The following is a 17,241-nucleotide window of genomic DNA, read 5'->3' on the forward strand; positions in this document are numbered from 1 at the left end:
GGAGATAGGTCCTACAGACTGAGCATCCCAAATCTGAAAACCCAAAACATGCCGAAATCTGAAACTTTTTTAGTGCTGACATGATACTCAAAGGAAATGCTCATTGGAGCATTTTGGATTTCGAATTTGGGATACCCAAGTGGTATCATGCAAATATTCCAAAATCCAAAAAAATAATTCAAACTCTGAAATACTTCTAGTCCCAAACATGTTAGAAGAAATACTCAACCTGCATTAAATCAGGAACAGCTGTTTTAGTAATATATTAAAAGTTTATGATTTTATATGAAAGAAACTGGGATGTACACTTTAAGAAAGGAAGCGAGTTATATGTGTTAATATTACCCAGTAACTCGTGAGGCATAACCAAGATGGGACCCTTGCCCTCAAGCAGCCATAGAGCCATCCATGAGAGAAGGTGAGATGGTGCCACTGTGGAAGGGAGTGCAGGTGGGGGACAGAACTAACACAGCCTGGGGTGTCCCAGAAGGGCTTCTGAGGTCATGTCATTTGAGTGACACCAAACTGTTAGTTTTTATATCCTCCACTACCATGTACTCAATTTTTTTTTTTTTTTTTTTAAGGCTTTACCTAAGAATGCCTTTGACAGGCTAGGTATGGTGACTCAGACCTGTAATCCCAGCACTTTGGGAGGCCCAGGTGGGAGGATCACTTGAACCCAGGAGTTCAAGACCAGCCTGGGCAATATGATGAGACCTCTTCTCTACAAATTAAGAAGATTAGCTAGGCATGGTGATGTGCTCTTGTAGTCCCAGCTACCCAGGAGGCTGAAGTGGGAGAATTGCTTGAGCCTGGGAGGTCGAGGCTGCAGTGAGCCGTGAAGGTGCCATTGCACTCTAGCCTGGGCAACGTAGTGAGACCTCATCTAAAACAAAATTCTAGTTTAATATATAATATGATAAATATTGACAGATGTAATTTACATAAAGCAAAAGCTCCTTTAGATCCTTAGGAATTGAGTGTAAAGGGGTCCTGAGACCCCAAAATTTGAGAACCATTTTTTTTTTTGGACAGAGTATTACTCTGTCGCCTAGGCTGGATGGAGTGCAGTGGTACAATCTCAGCTCACTGCGACCTCTGCCTCCTGGGTTCACGCCATTCTCCTGCCTCAGCCTCCCGAGTAGCTGGGACTACAAGCACCCGCCACCATGCCCGGCTAATTTTTTTTTGTATTTTCAGTAGAGATGGGGTTTCACCATGTTAACCAGGATGGTCTCGATCTCCTGACCTTGTGATCTGCCCACCTTGGCCTCCCAAAATGCTGGAATTATAGGTGTGAGCCACTGTGCCTGGCCTAAGAACCATGGTTTTAAAGGCACCAGTTTCCAAGTCCTCAACTTCAATATGGACACCTATAAAACAAGTAGGCTTCAGAACGTGCCTGTGGTAAAGGCTCCAGGTTCTCCTTTCATAATTCCAACTCTCACTTTACAAACGAAAAGCACTCCTCTCACTCATCCAGAACCTTACTGAGGTACGTTGTCTCAGGGTATAAAACCCTGTGGGATGTGCGTGAAAGAGATGACTCAAAATATATATAGATGTATTTTTTGAGACGGGGTCTTGCTTTGTTACCCAGGCTGGAGTGCAGTGGCGCGATCTCGGCTCACTGCAACTTTCGCCTCCCGGGTTCAAATGATTCTCTGGCCTCAGCCTCCCTGGTAGCTGGGATTACAGACAGGTGCTACCATGCTCGGCTAATTTTTATATTTTTAGTAGAGACAGAGTTTTGCCATGTTGGCCAGGCTAGTCTCGAACTCCTGACCTCAGGTGATCCGCCAACCTCGGCCTCCCAAAGTGCTGAGATTACAGGCCTGAGCCACCGTGCCAAACCCTGACACAAATATTTAATAAAAATGTTGTATTGACCAGCTGCTCAGGAGGCTGAGGCAGGAGAATGGTGTGAACTTGGGAGGCAGAGGTTGCAGTGAGCCGAAATTGCGCCTCTACGCCACTGCACTCCAGCCTGGGTGACAGAGCAAGACTCCATCTAAAAAAAAAAATATATATATATATATATATATATACACACACACACACACACACACACACACACACACACACACATACACACACACACACACATATATATATATAGTATTGAAAGATTTGTATTGAAATATTTTAACGTATCATCCCTTTCTGCCTTTAGCAGAAGAGTAACTAGTGTATTTAGAAGTCACTGGAAACCTTTTGATCTAAGTATTTTTTTTTAAGCAGTACTTTTGAAGAAGTATGAAAGCGAATGACTCTAATAATGGGCAACAAATTCTTTTGCAAAGTTATATGATTATCAGTTCTTTGCTTTTTAAAAATGTTTTATTTTGTCCAGGCATGGTGGCTCACACCTATAATCCCAGCGCTTTGGGAGGCTGAGGCTGGCAGATCACTTGGGGCCAGGAGTTCGAGACCAGCCTGGCCAACATGGTGAAACCCTGTCTCTACTAAAAATACAAAAAAAATTAGCCAGGCATGGTGGTGTGTGCCCCTATAACCCCAGCTACTTGGGTGGCTTAGGCATGAGAATCTCTTGAACCCAGGAGGTAGAGGTTACAGTGAGCTGAGATCGTGCCACTGCACTCCAGCCTAGGTGACAGAGCAAGATTCTGTCTCAAAAATTTTTGTTTTTTTAAATTTTTATTGAGAAGGATCTCGCTCTGTCATCCAGGATGGAGTACAGTGCTATGATCTCAGCCTAAGGCAGCCTCAACCTCCTGGTCTCAGGCAATCCTCCCACCTCAGCCTTTCAAGTAGCTGAGATTCCAGGCCTGTGCCACTGTACCTGGCTAAGTTTTTGTATTTTTTTTTTTGTAGAGACTGGGTTTCTCTTTGTTGCCCAGGCTGGTCTCGAACTCCTGAGTTCAAGCGATCGTCCTACCTTGGCTTCTGAAAGTGCTGGGATAACAGGTTTGAGTCACTGCCCGGCCTGGTTGTAAAATTTGTAATGGATGAAGAGACATGAATAATTGCAAATTAAAAAAAAAACTGTACTTATTTTATTTAAAAATGATTTCAATAGAATTTTACTGTTTTATTTATTATTATTATTATTATTATATGAGACGGAGTTTTACTCTTATTGCCCAGGCTGGGATGCAATGGCACGATCTCAGCTTACTGCAACCTCCACCTCCTGGGTTCAAGTGATTCTTCTGCCTCAGCCTCCCAAGTAGCTGGGATTACAGGCATGTGCCACCACACCTGGCTAATTTTGTATTTTTAGTAGAGATGGGGTTTCACCATGTTGGTCAGGCTAGTCTCAGAAACTCCTGACCTCAGGTGATCCACCCACCTTGGCCTCCTTAAGTGCTGGGATTATAGGCTGAGCCAGTGCACTTGACCCTATTTTATTAATTTTATACTGAATTTTGTAATGTTCATGTTTTGATCAATTACATCCTATTAATACTTGGAGTGGTAACTTAATGAAAAAATTTGACACAGTTTACAGCCACAGGAATTTTTTTTTTTTTAAGGGACAGAGTCTCAGACTGGGCGCAGCAGCTCATGTCTGTAATCCCAGATCTTTGGGAGGCTGAGGTGGGCAGATCACTTGAGGCCAGGAGTTCGAGACCAGCCTGGCCAACTGGCGAAAACCCATGTCTGCAAAAAAATGAAAAAATTAGCGAAGTATAATGGTGTGCACCTCTTATCCCAGCTACCCAGGAGGCTGAGGCACGAGAATCACTTGAACCTGGGAGAGGGAGGTTGCAGTGAGCTGAGATCGCACCACTGCACTCCTCCAGCCTGGGTGACAGAGCAAGACTCCATCTCAAAAAAAAAAAAAAAAAAAAGAAAGAAAGAAAAAAAGACACAGAGGCTTGCTCTGTCACTCAGGCTGGAGTACAGTGGTGTGATCATAACTCACTGCATCACCAAACTCCTGGCCCAAGCTATCCTCCCGCCTCAGCCTCTCAAGTAGCTGGGACTACACTGCACCCAGTAGCACAGGAAATTTTAAACAGTTAAATTGTAAGCCTATTTTTTTGTTGTTGTTCAGAGAAAGGTAATGGGGTATTTACAAAATTTCAAGTATAAAAATATATTATAGTAGGTCCTTTTAAACCTTGGTTATAGAAGTTTGTTCAGCAAATATACTGAACACCTGTGTACTGTGTGCTAAGGACACAATGATGAGAAGAGAGAAAATAAGGTGGCTTCCTTTCCCTTGTGTAGCCTGGTCTAATTATGATTAGTTTGCAGAAATTGTGTACATTAGGTCAGCTGCCACTGGAGTAAGGCAGGCTGGCTCCTCCCAAACCTATTGCTTTCAAAGGATTCATCAGAACAAAAGAATTCCACTTTATGTGTTCTCTTTAATTTGTCCATATTTTATTCTCTTTTTGTTTCACAACAAAAATTTTTAGGTGAAAATTACATGTAGTGTATAAAACTTAAGTGTGAGATTTGATAAAATTTGACAAATGTTTAAAAAATGTATCAGGGCAAAATTAAGTGGGAGAAGCAGAATGGAAATACAAAGTATATGAGAAAAAGTAGCAATGTAAATTTTCTGTTAAAGATTAGTATATATTTTTAAAAATTAGAGTTGGTAGGTATATCAAAACATAATATTTGGATTCAAAACAGTTTTTAAAATATATTTATTTATTTTTTCTTTTGAGATGGAGTCTTGCTCTGTTGCTAGGCTGGAGTGCAGTGGCGCCCTCTTGGTTCACTGCAACTTCTGCCTCCTGGGTTCAAGTGATTCTTGTGCCTCAGCCTCCCGAGTAGCTGGGATTACAGGCATGCACCACAACACCCAGCTAATTTTTGTATTTTTAGTAGAGATGGGTTTCACCACGTTGGCCAGGCTGGTCTCAAACTCCTGATCTCAGGTGATTTGCCCACCTCAGCCTCCCAGAGTACTGGGATTACAGGCATGAGCCACCATGCCTGGCCAAACAGTTTTTTTTCCCCCCCGAGATGAAGTCTTGCTCTGTTGCCCAGAGCTGGAGTGCAATGGCACAATCTCGGCTTACTGCAATCTCTGCCTCCTGGGTTCAAGCAATTCTCCTGCCTCAGCCTCCCCAGTAGCTGGGATTACAGGTGCATGCCACTACACCCGACTAATTTTTGTATTTTTAGCAAAAATAAATTTTGTATTTTCACCATATTGGCCAGGCTGGTCTCGAATTCCTGACCTCATGATCTGCTCTCCTCGGCTTCCCAAAGTGCTGGGATTACAGGCATGAGCCACCGCACCCAGCAAGTTTTATTTATTTATTTGTTTATTTTTTGAGACGGAGTCTTGCTCTGTTGCCCAGGCTGGAGTGCAGTGGCGCGATCTTGGCTCACTGCAAGCTCCGCCTCCCAGATTCATGCCATTCTCCTGCCTCAGCCTCCCAAGTAGCTAGGACTACAGGCGCCCACCACCATGCCCGGCTAATTTTTTGTATTTTTAGTAGAGATGGGGTTTCATGGTGTTAGCCAGGATGGTCTTGATCTCCTGACCTCATGATCCTCCTGCCTCGGCCTTCCAAAGTCCTGAGATTACAGGCATGAGCCACTGCACCCAGCTGAAGTTTGATTTTTTAAATGTTGCATTTGTCAGAATTTGCATCCTTTGCAACTATACAGAATAAAAATGTACAGGATACATAGTTTTTCTGAATTCCTTTCAGGGATCAGCAGAAAGTTTGGAGACCACTGTACCTTTAGTGTGCTATAGCCCTGGCATAGCACACTAAAGGGCTGTGGGATCCCACTACTATAGGTCACTAAGTCAAAATAGTGTCACCAAGAGTCAGAAGATAAGGATGGTCAGCAAGGGGGCATCAGGTTGGACAGCAGCTCCCCAATTGACATGTTAAGTAACTCTAGTTTTTATAGGTGGGGACAGTATACCAAGGAAGCATTTAAACCCTAGATCATAGGCCAGGCGCGGTGGCTCAAGCCTGTAATCCCAGCACTTTGGGAGGCCGAGACGGGCGGATCACGAGGTCAGGAGATCGAGACCATCCTGGCTAACACGGTGAAACCCCATCTCTACTAAAAAAAAATACAAAAAACTAGCCGGGCGAGGTGGCGGGCGCCTGTAGTCCCAGCTACTCGGGAGGCTGAGGCAGGAGAATGGCGTAAACCCGGAAGGCGGAGCTTGCAGTGAGCTGAGATCCGGCCACTGCACTCCAGCCTGGGCGACAGAGCGAGACTCCGTCTCAAAAAAAAAAAACCAAAAAAAAAAAACAAAACAAAAAAAACCCTAGATCATAATATTGAAAAGCCTGGGGATAACATTAAGCTTTTTTTTTTTTTTTTTTGAGACAGGGTCTTGCTTTGTCGCCCAGGCTGGAGTGCAGTGGCGCAGTCTTGGCTCACTTCTACCTCCACCTCCTGGGTTCAAGCGATTCTTGTGCCTCAGCCTCCCGAGTAGCTGGGACTACAGGTGCGTGCTACCACACCTGGCTAATTTTTGTATTTTTAATAGAGACAAGGTTTTGCCACATTAGCCAGAGTGGTCTCAAAGTCCTGACCTCAAGTGATCCACCCACCTCAGCCTCCCAAAGTGCTGGGATTACAGGCGTGAGCCACTGTGCCCAGCCAGCATTAAGATTTTGACTTTTATAAAATTATTCTTATAAGAGACTGCATGGCAGAATTTTATCCACCCCTTTATTTGTTTACTTATTATGAGTCATTATTTGTGATCCCTAAGGATATGTTTGCATAATATGATGTCATAATGCATTTGGAAGAAAAATGGAAACACCTCCATTTTTTTCCATTTAAATGAAACTCTCTGAAACAGTAAGACCACAGTCTGCATGCCATCTCGTGAGCACCTTTGTGTTGTGCACAGTTCCTTATGTGTGTTAGATGGGAGTAGGTAAAATAAATATTTTGGCACTCCTCACTCATGCACACCAGTGACATAAACTGCCTGATTCATACAAAACCCTCTTAGGTTATTAGTATCTTAGGTTACAGGCAAGGTGATAGAGAAGTCCAGTGACTGACTTAATGTGGCCAAGGGGAATTGGCCCAGGTCAGATCACAGAGCTTGTGTGTTTGGCAGAAACTCCATTTCTTTTTTTCTTTTTTGTTTTTTTTTTTAGATGGAGTGTCGCTCGGTCGACCAGGCTGGAGTGCAGTGGTGTGATCTTGGTTCATTGCAACCTCTGCCTTCTGGGTTGAAGCGATTCTCCTGCCTCAGCCTCCTGAGTAGCTGGGACTACAGGTGTGCACCACCATGCCCAGCTAATTTTTGTATTTTCAGTAGAGACAGGGTTTCACTATATTGGCCAGGCTCGTCTCTAACTTCTGACCTCATGATCCGCCCACTTTGGCTCTGCAAAGTGCTAGGATTACAGGTTTGAGTCACCGCACCCAGCCTTTTTTTTTTTTTCAGACAGAATTTCGCTCTTGTTGCCCAGGCTGGAATGTAATGGTGTGATCTTGGCTCGCTGCAATCTCTGCCTTCAGGGTTTATGTGATTCTCCTGCCTTAGCCTCCCAAGTAGCTGGGATTACAGGTGCACGCCACCATGCCTGGCTAATTTTTTTTTTTTTTTTTTTTTTTGTATTTTTAGTAGAGATGGGATTTTGTCCTGTTGGTCAGGCTGGTCTTGAGCTTCTGATCTCTGGTCATCCACCAATCTTGGCCTCCCAAAGTGCTGGGATTACAGGTGTGAGCCACCATGCCCAGCAGAAACTCCATTTCTTCTTTTTTTTTTTGAGATGGAGTCTTGCCCTGTCACCCAGGCTGGAGTGCAATGGCATGATCTCAACTCACTGCAACCTCCACCTCCCGGGTTTAAGCGATTCTCCTGCCTCAGCCTCCCAAGTATCTGGATTACAGGCAAGGGTCTCCACACACAGCTAATCTTTGTATTTTTAGTAGAGATGGAGTTTCACTATGTTGGCCAGGCTGGTCTCAAACTCCTGACCTCATGATCCACCCACGTCGGCCTCCCAAAGTGCTGGGATTACAGGCATGAGCCACCACGCCCAGCCCAGAAACTCCATTTCTTTTTGTGCAGCAGCAGCTCCATCTTTGTAATGATGTATGGGGAACTTTGAGTCACATCTCAAGCATCAAATTAAGGGCCAAATTGGCTTCAATTGATATTTATTGTTATATATGTCATTTTGGAACCAAGTAAGTGAAAAAGCATAATTTTTCAGCCCTTAGAAAGATAAAAATTAAGTTTTATTAACTGACAGTACAATATACAGTGGTCTTTTAAAACAAATTGTCCCTATTCCTCAATCAACCTGTATAATTTTTTTTTTTCAGACAGAGTCTCGCTCTGTCCCCCAGGCTGGAGTACAGTGGTGCGATCTTGGCTCACTGCAACCTCTGCCTCCCGGGTTCAAGTGATTCTCCTTTCTCAGCCTCCCAAATAGCTGGGACTGCAGGTGTGTGCCACCACACCCAGCTAATTTTTGTATTTTTAGTAGAGATGGGATTTCACCATGTTGGCCAGACTGGTCTCGAACTCCTGACCTCAAGTGATCCAGCCGCCTCTGCCTGCCAAAGTGGTGGGATTACAGGTATGAGCCACCGCGCCTGGCCTAACCTGAATAATTTATTTAAATGTTGGTGCTAAGCCATTACAGCAAATGCTCTGAAGATTTTTTTTCTAATATAAGTGTTGAAAATAAAGCAAAATTTAAACATTTAAAAACTGAATTCCTTATGCCAATCAAAATGTGTTTTTCTTGACTACATCTATCAAAAACCTAAGAAGCAGAACAAATCAATCTGTGAAATAAAGGAAACATATGCTTTATAGCCAGGCATGCTGGCTTACTCCTGTAATCCCAGCACTTTGGGAGGCTGAGGCAGGCAGATCACTTGAGGTCAGGAGTTAGAGACCAGCCTGGCCAACACGGTGAAAACCTATCTTTACTAAAAATACAAAAATTAGTCAGGCATGGTGGTGCGTGCCTGTAGTCCCAGCTACTCAAGAGGCTGAGGCAGGAGAATCACTTGAACCTGGGAGGCCGGGGTTGCGGTGAGCTGAAGTCGCGCCATTGAACTCCAGCCTGGGAGACAGAGTGAGACACAGAATAAGACTCTGTCTCAAAACAACAACAACAACAAAAAAAAACAAAAAAAACCCAACACATGCTTTACAAAGGTAGAAGAGGAAATTACACATAAAAGTCATTATAAAGTCTTTCAGGCATATAAAAAACAATAGATGATAACACAATGAACACCTGTTTACCCACTACCCAATTCAAGAAACAGAACATTACAAATATCACTGAGGGCCGGGCGTGGTGGCTCACACCTGTAATCAAGCACTTTGGGAGGCCGAGGTGGGCAGATCAAGAGGTCAGGAGATGGAGACCATCCTGGCTAACACGGTGAAACCCCGTCTCTACTAAAAAATACAAAAAAATTAGCTAGGCGTAGTGGTGGGCGCCTGTAGTCCCAGCTACTCGGGAGGCTGAGGCAGGAGAATGGAGTGAACCCAGGAAGCGAAGCTTGCAGTGAGCCAAGATTGCGCCACTCTACTCCATCCTCGGCGACAGAGCAAGACTCCGTCTCAAAAAATATCTTTGAGTCTGTAATCCCAGCACTTTGGGAGGCCGAGGCGGGTGGATCACCTGAGGTCAATAGTTTGAGACCAGCCTGGGCAACATGGTAAAACTCTGTCTTTACCAAAAAATACAAAAATTAGCTGGGCGTTTTGGCACATGCCTGTAGTCCCAGCTACTGGGGAGGCTGAGGTGGGAGAATCGCGGGAACCCAAGAGGCAGAGGTTGCAGTAGGCCGAGATCGTGCCAGTGCACTCCAGCCTGGGCGACAGCATGAGTCCTTGTCTCAAAAGGACTCCTGGTACTCAGGGTACTGAGTACCTCTTTCCCAGTGAAATCCCTTCATTTTCCACAGAAAGTGGCACTCTCCTGACTTTGATGTTATTCCCATATACTTAAAAATACATTTAATATATGATTATGTACTCAAAATATAGCATTGTTTTACATAAACTGTTTTTATAAATGGTGTAATCAATGGAGTCCGCAGCTTGCCTTTTTAGTTCAACTTCATGTTCATGTTTGATTTCTATGGCTGTAGCCCTTGCATTTTAACTGTAATGTAGTAGGCATTGATTTATTTGTTCTTTTGTTCATAGAAATTTTGCTATTACTGTAGTGCTGCAATGGATAGTTTTGTTCGTGTCTCAGTGCACATGTAGGAGACTTTCTTTAATGCATCTACCTAGGATTGGAGTTGCTGTATTGAAAAGTATGCACATCTCTCCTCGATGTTGCTAAATAGCTCTCCACAGTAGTTCTACTGAATTATATTCTTAACAGTAGTGAGTAGAAGTCCTGTTGCTCAATATCCTTGCCATTTCTACATGTCGTCAGACTTTAACACTTTGCTAATCTGGTAGATATGAAATCTATCTTGCTTTTTTCTTTTTTCTTTTTTTTTTTTTTTTTTGAGATACAGGGTCTTGCTGTGTCACTTAGGCTGGAGTGCAGTGGTGCAGTCATGGCTTACTGCAGTCTCAACCTCCTGGACTAAAGCAATTCACCCACCTCAGTCTCCCAAAGTGCTAGGATTACAGGCATGAGCCACTGCACCCAGCCTCATGTCTGGCTTCATTTGATCAACATAATGTTTAAAAACATTTGTCTGCATGTTGTTTGTATTGTCTATTCCTTTTTTAAAATTCGAGATATAATTCACATAACAAAATTTACCATTTCAAGTATGCAATTTGGTGGCTTTTATGATTGCACTACATTGTACAACTATCATCAGTATTCCAGAACATTTTCATCACCCCAAAAAGAAACCTACTTGTTAGTAGTCATACCCTGTTCCCCCTCCTCGCATACCCTGACAACCATCTGCTCTCTATCTCCATGGCTTTGCCTATTCTGGACATTTCATATGAATACAGTTATACAACATGGATCCTTTTGTGTCTGGCTACTTTCACTTAGTTTATTATCAAGATTCATCCATGTGGTATTTCATTCATTTTATGATTGGATAGTAATTTATTATATGGTTATACAACATTTTGTTTACCCATTCATCAGTTGAATATTTGTATTGTTTTTACTTTTTGATTATTATGACTGCTATAAACATTTGTGTCCAAATTTGTGTGTTAATGTGTTTGTGTGTGTATATATATATACGTATATATATATACATTTTTTTGAGACAGTCTCACTCTGTTGCCCAGACTGAAGTGCAGTGGCATGATCATAGCTCATTGCAGCCTTGAAGCCCTGGGCTCAAGTGATCCTCTAGCCTCAGCTTTCCAAGTAGCTGGTGCTACAGGCATTTACCACCACTCCTGGCTAATTTAAACATTTTTTGTAGAGTTAGGATCTCACTGTGTTGCCCAGGCTGGTCTCGATCCTCAAGTGATCCTTCCACTTTTGCCTCCCAAAGCGCTGGGATTACAGGTGTGAGAGCCACCCTACCTGGCCCCCTCCCACTTTTTTTTTTTTTGTTTTGAGACAAGGTCTTGTTCTGTTGCCAAGGCTGGAGTGCAGTGATGTGACCATGGCTCACTGCAGCCTCGGCCTCCCACGTCAGCCTCCTGAGTACCTGGGACTACAGACATACGCAACCACGCCTGGCTAATTTTTGTATTTTTTTTGTAGAGACAGGGTCCCACTATGTTGCCCAGGCTGGTTTCAAACTCCTGGGCTCAAGCCATCTGCCTGCCTCAGCCTCCCAAAGTGCTGGGATTACAGTTGTGAGCCACCGCGCCTGATCCTGACTTTCCTTTTTCTTAATGGTTGATTATACATCCTAGGTACTGATTGTACATTGCAGATATCTTCTTTTATTTATTTATTTTAAAATATCTGTAGAAACAGGGTCTTACTGTGTTGCCCAGGCTGGTCTCGAACTCCTGTAGTCCTCCTGTACTGACCTCGAAGTGTCTGGATTACAGGCATGAGCTACCATGCCTGACTGCAAGTATCTTTCTGACTGTGGCTGGTATTTTTACTTTGTTTATGGTGTTTTGAGGCTTATAGAATCTGTACATTTTAAAAAAATTTAAACAGTTATTTTATTGCTTGAGTACATAGACAAATTTATGCGACGAGGACAGAGGCTGTAGATGACTCATATTTCCAATTGGGAGGGAGGACTCGCTTTGTCTTATAATATCAAGCCAAATGGTGAATCAAACTCAGAATCAGAATTTAGCATCCTTATCCTTTCTGTTCCTCTCAAGATGCTTTTGAACAGTGACTGCTTTCTTAATTAAATGGTAGAGATCTTCAGGGAGATGAGGAGCAAGTCCTTTGGACTTAAGAATTCTTAAGATTTTATTGCCTGTCATAAAACGTACTTGTGCGACACCATGTGAGTCCCTCCGGATCACACTGATTTGTGAAGGAGTCAGGCCTTTTTGGCCAGTTTGTAAGTCTCCTTCATTTCATCAGATGTCAGCTTCAGCCAAGTGGTGATGCTGCAGAGATAGGGCAGAGCCAACTGGGACAGGCCCTTCCTGGGAGCATGCATGCGACCCATGATGGCAGCAGTCAGGCAGCTAAAGGAAGAAGCTGTACATTTTAACAGACAAATTTATCAATTGTTTTCTTTATGATTGGTGTGATTTTTAACTTATCTGAGAAAACATCCGATATTGTCTCCAAGATCATAAAGATTCTTTCATGTTTTCTTTAAAGTTTTAAATATATTTATAAATAATTAACTTTTACATTTCAAATTGAGTCTTTAGTCCACCTATAATTATTATGTGAGGAATTTAATTTTATTCATGTGGATAACACTTTCCTCAGCACTACAGAATAGTCCAGTATGTACTTCACTAATCTGAAGAGCCTCATTTACCATATATCTTGTTTCTTTGGGCATGCGGATCTACTTCTAGGTCCACTATCCTGTTTTTTGTTTTTTTTTTTTGAGACAGAGTCTTGCTTTGTTACCCAGGCTGGAGTGCAATGGCGCGATCTTGGCTCACTGCAACCTCTGCCTCCTGGGTTCAAGTGATTCTTCTGCCTCAGCCTCCTGAGTGAGTGGGATTACAGGTGCGCACCACCACGCCTGGCTAATTTTTGTATTTTTAGTAGAGACGGGGTTTCCCCATGTTGGTCAGGCTGGTCTCCAACTCCTGACCTCAGGTGATCCAGCCGGCTCGGCTTGCCAGGGTGCTGGGATTACAGGTGTGAGCCACCGGGCCCAGCCCACCATCTTATTAATTCCAGCATCAACACTATACTGTCTTAATTACTGAAATAAAATCAGCTTATTAATTTCCATGAAAACCCTTCTTGGGAATTTTGATCACATTACACTAAAATTTTTTGCATTAAATTTATGGATTAATTTGGAGAGTTGGCTTTTTTGTTTTTTTGAGATGGGTCTCGCTCTGTCGCCCAGGCTGTAGTGCAGTGGCACAATGTTGGCTCACTGAAACCTCCACCTCCCAGGTTCAAGCAATTCTCTGCCTCAGCCTCCCAAGTAGTTGAGATTACAGGCATCTGCTACCACGCCCAGCTTTTTTTTTTTTTTTTTTTGTATTTTTAGTAGAGACGGGGTTTCACCATCTTGGCCAGGTTGGTCTTGAACTCCTGACCTCGTGATCCACCCACCTCAGCCTCCCAAAGTGCTGATATTACAGGCGTGAGACACTGTGCCCAGCCTGAGAGTTGGCATTTTTACATTATTTAGTTTTATTATCCATGAACATAGTATATAATTCCACTTACTCTACTATTCTTTAATGTCTTTCAATAAAGTTTTATTATTTTCATCTAAAAATTATCTTATATCTTTTGTTAGATTTATATCTAGGTGCCTTATAACTTGTGTTGCTATTGCTAATTATATCCTTTATAAAAATTACAATTTCTGCCTTTTGCTGATATAGCTGTATAGTTGATTTTGTACCTTCATCTTACTTGTAGCAGTATAGACTGTTCCTAATTTATGATGGTTCAATTTAAGATTTTTTGATTTTATGATGAGTTTATTGGAATTTAACTTCATTGTATGTCAAAGAGCACCTATACTTTTCATTTATTCTAATAATTCAAAGGGTCTGTTTTTGTTGTAATGTAAACAGTGATACTATCTGGAAATAAAGACAGTCTTTGCAACCTTTATAATACTTTTGTCTTGCTGCAGTGGTTAAACCCTCTAGAGTTGTACTGATGAGAAATGGTGACAGCTGGCATTCTTGTCTTTTTATTTTTATTTTAAAATGCATTTTTGGATCACATTTGCTAATTTATGTAGAATTTTTGCATCTGTGTTTCTAAGTGAGATTGGCCTACAGTTTTTCTCTCTTATACTGTTTGGGTTTGGTATCAAGATTTCAGTAACTTATTTATTTATTTATTTATTTTTTGAGACAGGGTCTCATTCTGTCACCCAGGCTGGTGTGCAGTGGCATGATAATGGCTCACTGCAGCATCAACCTCTCTAGGCTCAGGTGATCCTCCCACCTTAGCTCCCCAGTAGCTAGGACTACAGGTGCATGCTACCATGCCTGGCTAATTTTTATATTTTTTGAAGAGACAAGAGTTTAGCTATGTTGTCCAGGCTGGTCTTGAACTCCTGGGCTCAAGCAGTCTGCCTGCCTTGGCCTCCCAAAGTGCTGAGATTACAGCCATCACACCTGGCCATGATTTCGCTAACTTTTTTCTTTTTTTTTTGAGACAGAGTCTCACTCTGTCACCCAGGCTGGAGTGCAGTGGTACGATTTCAGTTCACTGTAACCTCCACCTCCTGGATTCAAGTAATTCTTCTGCCTTAGCCTCCCGAGTAGCTGGGATTACAGGCATGCGCCACCATGCCTGGCTCATTTTTGTATTTTTAGTAGAGACTGGTTTTCACCATGTTGGCCAGGCTGGTCTTGCACTCCTGACCTCAAGTTATCCGCCCACCTTGGCCTCCCAAAGTGCTGGGATTACAGGTGTGAGCTGCTGTGCCTGGCCTTTCACTGACTTTTTAAAATGAGCTGGTGACTGCTTTTTTAATTATTTGGGATAGTGTTATATAAAATAGGGGTTATGCATGCTTGGTATTTGATAGAACTTGCCTGTAAAATCATCTGGACCTGGTGTGCATCTTTTGGTGAATAGATGTCAAAGTGTAGATTCAATTTTTTTCATGATTTTAGGACCATTCAGTTTTTCCAGTTATTCAAAAACTGCAAATTTTGGTCTGATTCATTTTTCTGGGAAATTTTCCATTTCACCTAAATTTTCGCATTTATCTTCACAGAGTGGTTTAATGTATTTTTATGTTTTTATAAAAGGTCTGTTTTTGGCTGGGCGCAGTGGCTTATGCCTGTAATCTCAGCACCTTAGGAGGCCGAGGCAGGCGGATCACCTGAGGTCAGGAGTTGGAGACCAGCCCGGCCAACATGTTGAAACTCTGTCTCTACTAAAAATACAAAAATTAGCCAGACGTGGTGGTGGGTGCCTGTAATCCCAGCTACTAGGGAGGCTGAGGCAGGAGAATCACCTGAACCCAGGTGGCGGAGGTTGCAGTGAGCAGAGATCGCACCACTGCACTCCAGCCTGGGTGACAGAGTGAGACTCCGCCTCAGAAAAAAAGGGAAAAGTATTTGCGGTTTTTGCTACTAATCCTCATGGCAAAAACCACAATTAACTTTTGTACCAATCTACCATTCTGTACTCCCACCAAGAGTATACAGTCGTGTAACGTCGGGAGATGCTTAGGAGATTTCCTTGCTCTGTGAACATCGTAGAGCATCCTCACACAAACCTAGATGGTACTGCCTGCTATATACCTCACCACTTAGGTTGTATGGTGTAGCCTGTTGCTCCTAGGCCACGCACTTATGCAGAATCTACTGAATACTGTAGGCAGTTATAACACAGTGGTAAATACTTGTGTATTGTATTTCTTTTTTTTTTTGAAACAGAGTCTCTGTCACTGAGGCTGGAGTGCAGTGACACACGATCTTGGCTTACTGCAACCTTTGCCTCCTGATTTCAAATGATTCTTCTGCCTCAGCTTCCCGAGTAGCTGGGATTACAGGCAGGCACCACCACGCCTGACTAATTTTTGTATTTTTGTTAGAGACAGGGTTTCACCATGTTGACCAGGCTGGTCTCGAACTCCTGACCTCAGATGATCTGCCTATCTCGGCCTCCCAAGGTGTTGGGATTACAGGTGTGAGCCATTGTGCCTGGCCTATTTGTGTATTTAAACATACCTAAACAGAGAAAAGGTATAGTAAAAATGCAGTATTATAATCTCATGGAACTACTGTCATACATACGATCCATTGTTGACAGAAATGTCTTTATGTGGTGTATGACTATATACGGTTTCAGTTACTTCGCAAACTCGGTGTTACTGGTTTTGCAAATTTTAGTTATTCTGTCTGGAGTGTAGTAATATCTCATTGTGGTTTTAATTTCTCTGATGGCAAAGAGTTGATCATCGTTTTCATTAGCTTATTGGCTTTTTACATAATTTATTATGTGAAATGTTTGTCCACATAGCCTATTTTTTTAAAAAATGGGTTATTTTTGCTATTGAGTTTTAGGAGTTCTTTGTACAATCTGGATACTAGTCCTTTGTCAGATAAATATGTTGTGAATATTTTCCTCTAATTTCTGGTTTGCCTGTTCATTTTCTTAGTGGTGTCTTTTACTATACTAAAGTTTTAAATTTTGGTGAAGTCTAATTTATCAATATTTTCCTTCATGATTACTACTTTTTGTGCTGTATATAAAAAAGTTTGCCTACTTTCTTAGTCACAAACATTACTCCTATGTTTTCTTCTAAAATCTTTATAGGTTGAGCACAATGGCTCACTCCTGTAATCCCAGCACTTTGGGAGGCTGAGGTGGGTGGATCACCTAAGCCCAGGAGTTCAAGACCACCCTGGGCAACATGGCGAAATCCCATCTCCACTAAAAATACAAAAACTAATTGGGTGTGGTGGTGCACACCTGTATTCCCAGCTACTTGGGAGACTGAGGTGGGAGGATCACCTGAGCCTGGGAGGTAGAGGCTGCAGTGAGCCGTGATCGTGCCACTGCACTCCAGCCTGAGCAACAGAGCCAAACCCTGTTTCAAAAAAAAGAAAGAAAGAAAGAAAGAAAGAAGGAAGGAAGGAACGAAGAAAGGAAGGAAGAAAGGAAGGAAGGAGGGAAGGAAGGAAAAAGGAAAGAAATTAAATACTCTTAAAAAAATAAAATCTTAAAGTTTTCACTTTTACATTTAGTACTACACTCATTCTCATTAATTTTTGTGTGTGGTATGAAGTAAGGATAG

At 42.5% G+C, this 17,241-nt stretch overlaps 1 protein-coding gene and 1 pseudogene across 2 annotated transcripts in view; one reads left to right on the forward strand and one right to left on the reverse strand.

Moving 5' to 3' along the window:
• The window catches only part of KCNG3 (potassium voltage-gated channel modifier subfamily G member 3), a 56,780-nt gene that overhangs the window by 15,660 nt on the left and 23,879 nt on the right, over positions 1-17,241 (forward strand). The gene's annotated exons all lie outside the window — the stretch shown is intronic.
• LOC712906 (small ribosomal subunit protein uS15 pseudogene) lies at positions 11,955-12,515 on the reverse strand (annotated as a pseudogene).

This window comes from Macaca mulatta, chromosome 13 (assembly GCF_049350105.2).
Source record: "Macaca mulatta isolate MMU2019108-1 chromosome 13, T2T-MMU8v2.0, whole genome shotgun sequence".
Classification (NCBI taxonomy): domain Eukaryota; kingdom Metazoa; phylum Chordata; class Mammalia; order Primates; family Cercopithecidae; genus Macaca; species Macaca mulatta.